Here is a 7,833-nt window from a genome sequence, read left to right on the forward strand (position 1 = left end):
GGAAGGAGGTACTGTATCTCTTCCTCTCACACAACAACATAACAAGCAACAGAATATAGGACTTACTGTGTGCACATTTAATGCGCAATTCACATACACTCCTATGGCAACTGTTTTTTTTGTTAATAATTAATAATAATTTGTTGAATTAATAATTTCAAGTATGACATATCCCATACTGGTTGGAGTGTTTGATAATCAGAGAGAGGAAGCTCTTCTTCAAGACATCAGAATCCTTTAACACGGTACTCCAAACAGAGACAGAGATGGGGGAGCGAGAACACATACCACACACACGTGCATGAGCACACACACACACTCCCTTGCGGCCTAATTACAAAGATAACAGTAGAGTTATTTGCGTCTTCCTCTCACACCCAAAGTGTTGAAAATATTTTTGCACTTTTTTTTCTCAGGCAGAAGGAGAAATCTCCGCTCATAGAGTTGAGGTTTCATCAGTGTTTAATTACTCGTCCTGATTAAAATGAGTTGCTTTAATCATTCTCCAAGGTGAGACCAATCCGCTCTCCGCCAAAGGATATCCCGTTATTTCATCTAGGACTTCAACCCGTTTTTTGCACCTGCCTTTGTGCTGTTTGAGCATGTTACCTGCTTGCTTGGAGCATGCAGCATGTTCTCCAGACCTGCTCCTGTCTTCCTTTCACACAAGCAGGGATGCCTTTAGTTTAGTTAGTCTCCTCTGCTCTGCTCTGCTCCTGCTTCAGTCTCCTCCTGTGTGTGTGTGTGCAAGAGAGCAGCCAGTTTAGAGGGACAGATGAGTGTAAGTGTGTGCCTGTGCTTGTGTATGTGTGTGCTTGTGTGTCTGTGTGTGTGTGTGTGTGTACTTGTGTGTGTGTGTGTATGTGTGTGCTTGTGTGTGTGTGTGTGTGTACTTGTGTGTGTGTGTGTGTGTGTGTGTGTGTATTAGCAGCTGTAGGTCCCAGCTGTATGCTAATTTGCTCTCTCTCACTCTTTCTCATTTCTCTCTCTCTCTCTCACATCTCTCTCTCTTTCTCTCATTTCTCATTTCTCTCTCTCTCTCACATCTTCTATCTCTCTCTCTTTCTCTCATTTTTCTGTATCACTTTCTTTCATCTTCTTTCTATTCCCCACTTCCATGTGTCTGTCATGAGGAGGTCATTTGTTTAGGTGCAGCAGGAGGGTGCCTATCCCTCACTCCATTAGAGCAGGAGAAACGTGGTGAACACACTGACACGCGCACAGTCCCTCTCAACCCCTCCGACTGTCACACTGTGTCTGTGAGCAAATTGAATACTGTTGGCCCTAATACACAGTGATGGATGGCCCTTGAGACGCACCTCTCCTCTCCTGTGAGGCCACTAGTGTGTCTGCACACTAGTGTGTCTGCTCTCAAGCCTCCTGTCCTGTCCGCATGCACAGAGGGAGGTTTGTGCATTTGTATACAGTACTGTATGTGCCACACGTGTGCTTCAGCTGCAGCATCTCAGGCTGGGGTCGATAGAGGACAGGGACACCACCGTGTCCCCTGTGACCGAGAGAGAAATGAATATCTTGTTGAGAATTGATGTTGCTTGTGTGTGTGTGGGTGTGTGTGTATGGGGGGACGGTGAAAATGAAGATGCTCTTGAACAACCTTTGCCCTCATAGTCTCCCACCAGTATGTGTGTGTGTGTGTGTGTGTGTGTGTGTGCATGTGTGTGTGTGTGTGTGCGTGCGAGCACATGAACGCTGGTTTATAATGAGGTGACCCTGTGCAGTGCTGGGAGTATTTCTTTGGCGTGGGGTCATTATTGAAATGGATAGGGCCACTGGCTGGAGCTCCTCACTCTCTGGACGTACGTCTCCATAACTCTCCTCTGGATAGCCGCTCTCTCTGGACGTACGTCTCCATAACTCTCCTCTGGATAGCCGCTCTCTCTGGACGTACGTCTCCATAACTCTCCTCTGGATAGCCGCTCTCTCTGGACGTACGTCTCCATAACGCCCCTCTGGATAGCCGCTCTCTCTGGACGTACGTCTCCATAACGCCCCTCTGGATAGCCGCTCTCTCTTCCCCATCACTCTTCCACCACATCCATCTCTGTGATCACGCTATCCACCTGTTTCAGTGGGAGAGATATATGCCACTCTATCTATCTATCTATCTATCTATCTATCTATCTATCTCTGTTTGTTTGTCTATCCATTCATCTCCTGCAACTCATCTATAAATACATTGATATTTTCTATCTAAACTAAATGATTGTGGGGGTTGATTAATGAGTAATGGTGCCATGAGAGGCCATAAATGAATAACTAAACGAGGGCTTTGTGTTTGCTGGCCAGCCTGGTGCCCATCTCTCCGTCTCTGTGACGGCTGCTTGCCATCAGCCGCGTGCTGCTCTCTCTGCTAGCACAATATATGTGCATTTCTGATGAAGCCTTGGAGTTCATTTGGGATCCTGTCGCGCTGTTACCCCTTGAGCCTTGCAAACCCTGGGTGGTCTTTTTGACCTACTTCTTTTATCTTAACTTAAATATCACATACACAGGCAATTAAATATGACTGTATGAATGCACATTCAAAAGCACCAGTGCAAGTGCCACTTCTATATGTGTGTGTGTGTGTGCATGTATATGGGTGTTTTCACACGTGTGTGTGTGTGTGTGTGTGTGTGTGTGTGTGTGTGTGTGTGTGTGTGTGTGTTTGTGTGTGTGTGTGTGTGTCCGGGAGAGAGAGAGAGAGAGAGTTTTGGCATTTAAACACTATGTGTGCTCAGTAACTGTTACTGTTGCATTTGAGGACCATCTCCTCATTCGTTGTGTGCTGAAATTACTCTATTATTTCATCACATTACCAGATATGTTATCCCACACACATGCCTGAAGTGCGTCCGTGTGTGTGTTTGTGTGCGTGTGTGTGTGTGTGTGTGTGTGTGTGTGTGTGTGTGTGTGTGTGTGTCTCATGCAAGATGTGTTTTAGTGGCCATGTGGCTGGAACAGATGAGAGGAGGTGGGAGGAATGAGTCACAAAATCACAGAGATTCAGAGCTGAGAAGTGTTTCTGTCCCCTTCACTCTTTCTCTCTCTCTCTCTCTCTCTCTCTTCATCTCTCTCTCTCTCTGTTGCCTGCTTTCTTCTAATTAATCATCCAGCCCATCTCATTGGTATTGTGCCCCCAGTCTCCTCTTAGAACCTGGTCTGGTTTTACAGTCATCACATCACTGGTGGTATGACACTAATAGTAGAAAGGCCATTTACTAACATTGCACCTAAGAATCTATGGCCAACTAAATCCAGTCCAAATCATAAAGCTTTATATGCCCAAACTCATTTCCAAATGATCAGAGGTTTTTATGACAAATGACTTAGAACATATGGGCAAGCTTTTGCATTTATAAGAAGAGAAGACAGTAAAACTTTCCCATGCTTTCAATAATCTTTTTTCAGGACTAATATAAAGTTGCCTTGGGTACACCCACCCCCCACCCCCTCCCCGGTGTGTGTGTGTGTGTGTGTGTGTGTGTTTCTTATCTGCTCGCGCATCGCAAGCAGCAGTTTGAAGTGGAATCTGACAGCTCGCGCAGAACACCCGCTCACTTTCCTTGGTGTCTGTTCGTAAACGGCAGCTCGACCTAGAGTCGCGCAATTTTCCAAAACGACAGCAGGTGATGATTCTGTAGCCTATTATTTCCTAGCACACTTCCCCGAACATTCCTTATTAAGCTCATCTCTCCTCCTAGCCTACCTCTGCGTTACCAACGTGCCTTATGCTTTCCGTTTCAGTTGACTGGGGTTCTCAGACCAGAGCTGGGTCGAGAGCGCTCCGCTGTTTCCAACTTGGAGGGAGAGGGATAAAACTCCGCCGGATTTTCCTGAAACCGTGAATTAAAGCCTTGATTCTGGTGAGTAGATTTAAAAAAATACTGACTTAGTGGCAGAGGGTTATAATTGCGTGTGTGTGTGTGTTTGCATCCGTGGTCCCCCCCCAATGCGTCCTCACCGTAAGCTGTGGTTTTTGTGTTCCGGTTGGCGACCAGGTAGCTTACCTTCGGACCTTCCCGTTGTCTATTACGTATGATAACATTGTCTTCAAAGTGCAAAACTCAGCCACATTAAGCGTGAACTATTCCCGTTACCATTGGTCTATGAAAATTATTCAGTTTCCCGTTAACCCCTTGTAATTAACATTCCATATGATTTAATTATCCACGTATCATCGGCGACATTATGGAGATGTATTTATTGTGTAGTGTAATTGTTTTAGTGCTGTATAATTCAATATGTGGGTTTATAGTGTGTTTAAGTCTAGATTTAATTCAGATGGAGGACTCAAAAAGGTTAGCCTACATTCACTCACAGCAAAACCCAGGGCTGCTTAGTTTTTCAGAGAAGGCTCTTGGACCACCATCATCAGGGTGAGGGATGAGAGTGAGGTGAGGATGAGCTTAGTGAACTGACTGAGACTCCAGTGAAACTGACATTCTGACTTTTTAACAGACAGGTGTGTATGTGTGTCTCTGTGAAAAGCAACGAGCTCTTCATGCTCTTCATATTAGATAGTCATACTGTATATGCCAATGGGTTCAAATGCAACAACAAGCAAATAAAGCAAGCCCAAACACACACACACACACACACACACACACACACACACTTACAAAGTGGTGCATCTGAAGTATACAGCCAACTTTTTCTGTAAATATTCAAAGCCATTTAGTGAACTTGCAGAGTGTTCACTTTCCACTCTGTTCTAAGTAGCAAGGGAAAGTACATTATCAGGAACATATCTGGCTTTTTTCTTTCTTGAGACATTTCCATGCAATTACTTACATAAATGCTACATAAATAAATGGTACATAAATGTACTCACCACTCACTGTTTATTTATGAATCATTGGATGATACTTCAGTGTTTCCCAGAGAATTGAATTCCATTTGTGGTGGTTGGTTTGCAGAATGAACTTGAATGCAACAGTTTTTAACAAATTAGCACAGCATGGTTATAATGCTAACCAGATTTAAGCACAATTTAGTACAACCTGGAAAATCATTGTGTGGTGGTCAATGTTGATATTATGGTGGGCCGCCACAAATAAGTCAATGTATGGGAAACACTGAACTATGGTACTCTACTTATGTGGAGCACTGCTACACATGGCCTGGCTCCAAACATCCCAGTATTCCCTGTTACGTCAGAGGGAAGTGGTGCGGCAGTGGAGCTTTAGGATGTGGAGAGGTGGGCATGACTGGCATGGCTGGCCCTGTGCCATGCCCGGCCCTGCCTCTCCTGCAGATGTTGCTGGTTGTTGGTGGGTGGTGAAGTGCCCTCACCTCTTCCCCACTCTCTCCTGTTGTTTATCAATTATGCATGACGATAATGAGTGCCCCATAGTGCGGTCGTTAACTTAAACGAGCATGCACTAGAGCTAATCACATCACTGAATAAGTCATCCATGCCATTTACTGTAAAGAAGAAAAAACTGAACTGGAAAGATAGATACGTCTGGTTTACTGTAATGAAGACATGGCCGCTTCCCAGGAGATGACAAAAAGAAACAACAAAAGCAGCAATGTAAGCATTTCCTCAGTTTTATTTAGATATTTATAGTCATAAATGTGAAAGATGCTTCTTTTTTTTCTCCCAGCCTGACATTGCTTTGATACTTGTGACAGTTCTCTCGTGATCTCCGGTGAGACCTTTGGTGAAATGCTGACGCCGTGCTTTCGCCCCTTCTGTAAGTTCAGACAGAAGTCCAACAGCTTGCCCAAGCACTTTGCTCACACGCTGCTACTGTGGCAGGGTGGGGGGTGGGGGGGGGGGATTCAGAAGGACGGCTCTGTGAGCTATGATGGAGGGCCGTTGTTTGGATAGAGCAGCCCCCCCCCCCCCCTTTACATGGGGTTCCAGTGGCATTATGAGGGAGCCAGCTCATAATGCCATAATGTGATGTAAGGGAGCTGTGCTGTGAGTCAGCCGTGCGCTGTGCTGCTTTGTGTTCTGTGACAGTGTGTTGGCTGTGCTGGGGCCGCTCCTCCAAACATGAAGCAGCACACTGAGAAGGTGGAGGACTGTCGGGGGGTGGATGGAGGACAGGATGGAGAGATGAATGAGAGCAGAGTGGAGGAGGAGAAGGTAAAAGAGGATGTGACAGACAGCAGAAGAGGTGGACAGGGAGGAAGGCGGGCTGATGATGTCTTCTTAGAGGCTAGCGGAAATGTCTGTCTTATTTGCTGGTTGGCTTTGTTTAGCTCACTCGTAGTCATACTCATAGACTCTTTTGAAATTGGGGATTAGATGGACCGGGCTCATCAGCTCGTCTCCCTGGTGTCTTCGGAGGGTTTTGGAGCAGCTTGGGCGGCTCATCCACACAGTCTGTCTGGCAGTCAGGGGGATCAAATGTTTGAACAGCCCACTGCAAGCACCAGTCACAGGCAAATCATCCCCGCCCAGGCAACGCCCTCTCCAGCTTCCTGTGCATCCAGGCACGGCGCCTTGATTGGAGCTTTGTCTTCTCCGAAAAAGTGTGTCTCTGCGTGCTGACGCACTGATGATCACGTGTCCATGGAGCAAAAGAGAGCGCCTTTGTGAGCGAGGGAGTCAGGACGAGTCAAGAGAAGAGTCCCATTTCTCTGTTCAGAGCTCTGAAATGGCGGCTATCCCAGCAGAGCCTCACCGTTGACAGGTTGTTAGGAACACCAGATGACGGTGTCGTGTGAGGCGAAGGCTTCCGCTGATGAGAGCCGTTCAAAGCAAAGGCTTTTTTCAGGAGCCAAGTTTCTCTAAATAAGATGGGGGCCCCACCCCCACCCAAAAGCACACTGATGCACAGCCGTGCGCCTCATTAAGGCGCTCTCCGCACCCCATGAGTGGGCAGGATGCACCTAACAATTGGCCAGGAAAGACACACACTCTCTTTTCCCACACACACCTACAATTTTGATCTATTGTCAAATCGTATATTTTTTTCCAAGCATCCAACTCTCACTCTTTCCGTTGATCTCTCTGCCTGTCGTCCCCTCCCCCCTCTCCTCCTCCCCCTCTCCGGGGCTGCCAGCGCCTCTCCGCTGTAGTTTGTGTTTGATTCCCCCGCATGCTAATGAGGCGGAGTTGGGCTCAGTCTGTCTGAGGTGTGAAGCAGAAGGATCCTCAAACACAGAGCAAACGCCAGCACACACTTTACATGCTCAGTCATACTGCGGCTGATCTGGAGTCAGCTCTCTTTTAACCCAGAAGAGCAGACCTCCAGTGTGAGCACAGTAGGGTGTTTTGTGGCATGGCCCGAGTGAGAGTTCATAATGTGGAGTGTGAAAAGTGTGTTCAGTGGGGATGACCGTAGAGAGGAGTCCTGCCAATGCTGCTGTGGATCTCCTCGCCTAGTGAGCACGGCTCTGATTGGGTTTGACACACTTACACACACTTGGGAGAAGGTGTGCTGGTGTGAGTGTGTATGTGTATTTTCATGATAAGCTAATTAAAGGGATAGTGTGTGTGTGTGTGTGTGTGTGTGTGTGTGTGTGTGTGTGTGTGTGTGTGTGTGTGTGTGTGTGTGTATGTGTGTGTGTGACCTTGCGCCCCCACCCCTTGGCTGAGAGAATGACATAGTGCCTCCTTCTCTGAGGGTGATGGCTCATTTATTATCATTAGGTGTCGTCTCCAAGAACTTTCTCAAGACATCTAGGGAAAGGGTGTGTTTATCTGTGTGTGGGGGTGTGTCCTTTCAGGTACGTGCATGTGGACATCTGTGTATCTGTGTTAGCCTGCATGGGCGCTTCTTTTGTGTATTTCTCTCTGTGTGTGTGTGTGTGTGTGTGTGTGTGTGTGTGTGTGTGTGTGTGTGTAACAATGTGCCTCTGAACATAACCTTCCAG

At 46.8% G+C, this 7,833-nt stretch overlaps 1 protein-coding gene across 22 annotated transcripts in view; it reads left to right on the forward strand.

The window, feature by feature from the left end:
- Positions 1–3,521: 3,521 nt before the first annotated feature.
- Positions 3,522–7,833, forward strand: part of LOC121705503 (receptor-type tyrosine-protein phosphatase delta-like) — a 98,546-nt gene continuing 94,234 nt past the window's right edge. For all 22 annotated transcript variants that reach the window (XM_042086504.1, XM_042086564.1, XM_042086529.1 and 19 more), the window contains exons 1-2: positions 3,522–3,629; positions 3,748–3,866. The gene's annotated coding sequence lies outside the window, so the exon portion shown is untranslated. The remainder of the gene's footprint in view (positions 3,630–3,747; positions 3,867–7,833) is intronic.

The sequence above is a fragment of the Alosa sapidissima genome, chromosome 1 (assembly GCF_018492685.1).
Source record: "Alosa sapidissima isolate fAloSap1 chromosome 1, fAloSap1.pri, whole genome shotgun sequence".
NCBI lineage: Eukaryota > Metazoa > Chordata > Actinopteri > Clupeiformes > Clupeidae > Alosa > Alosa sapidissima.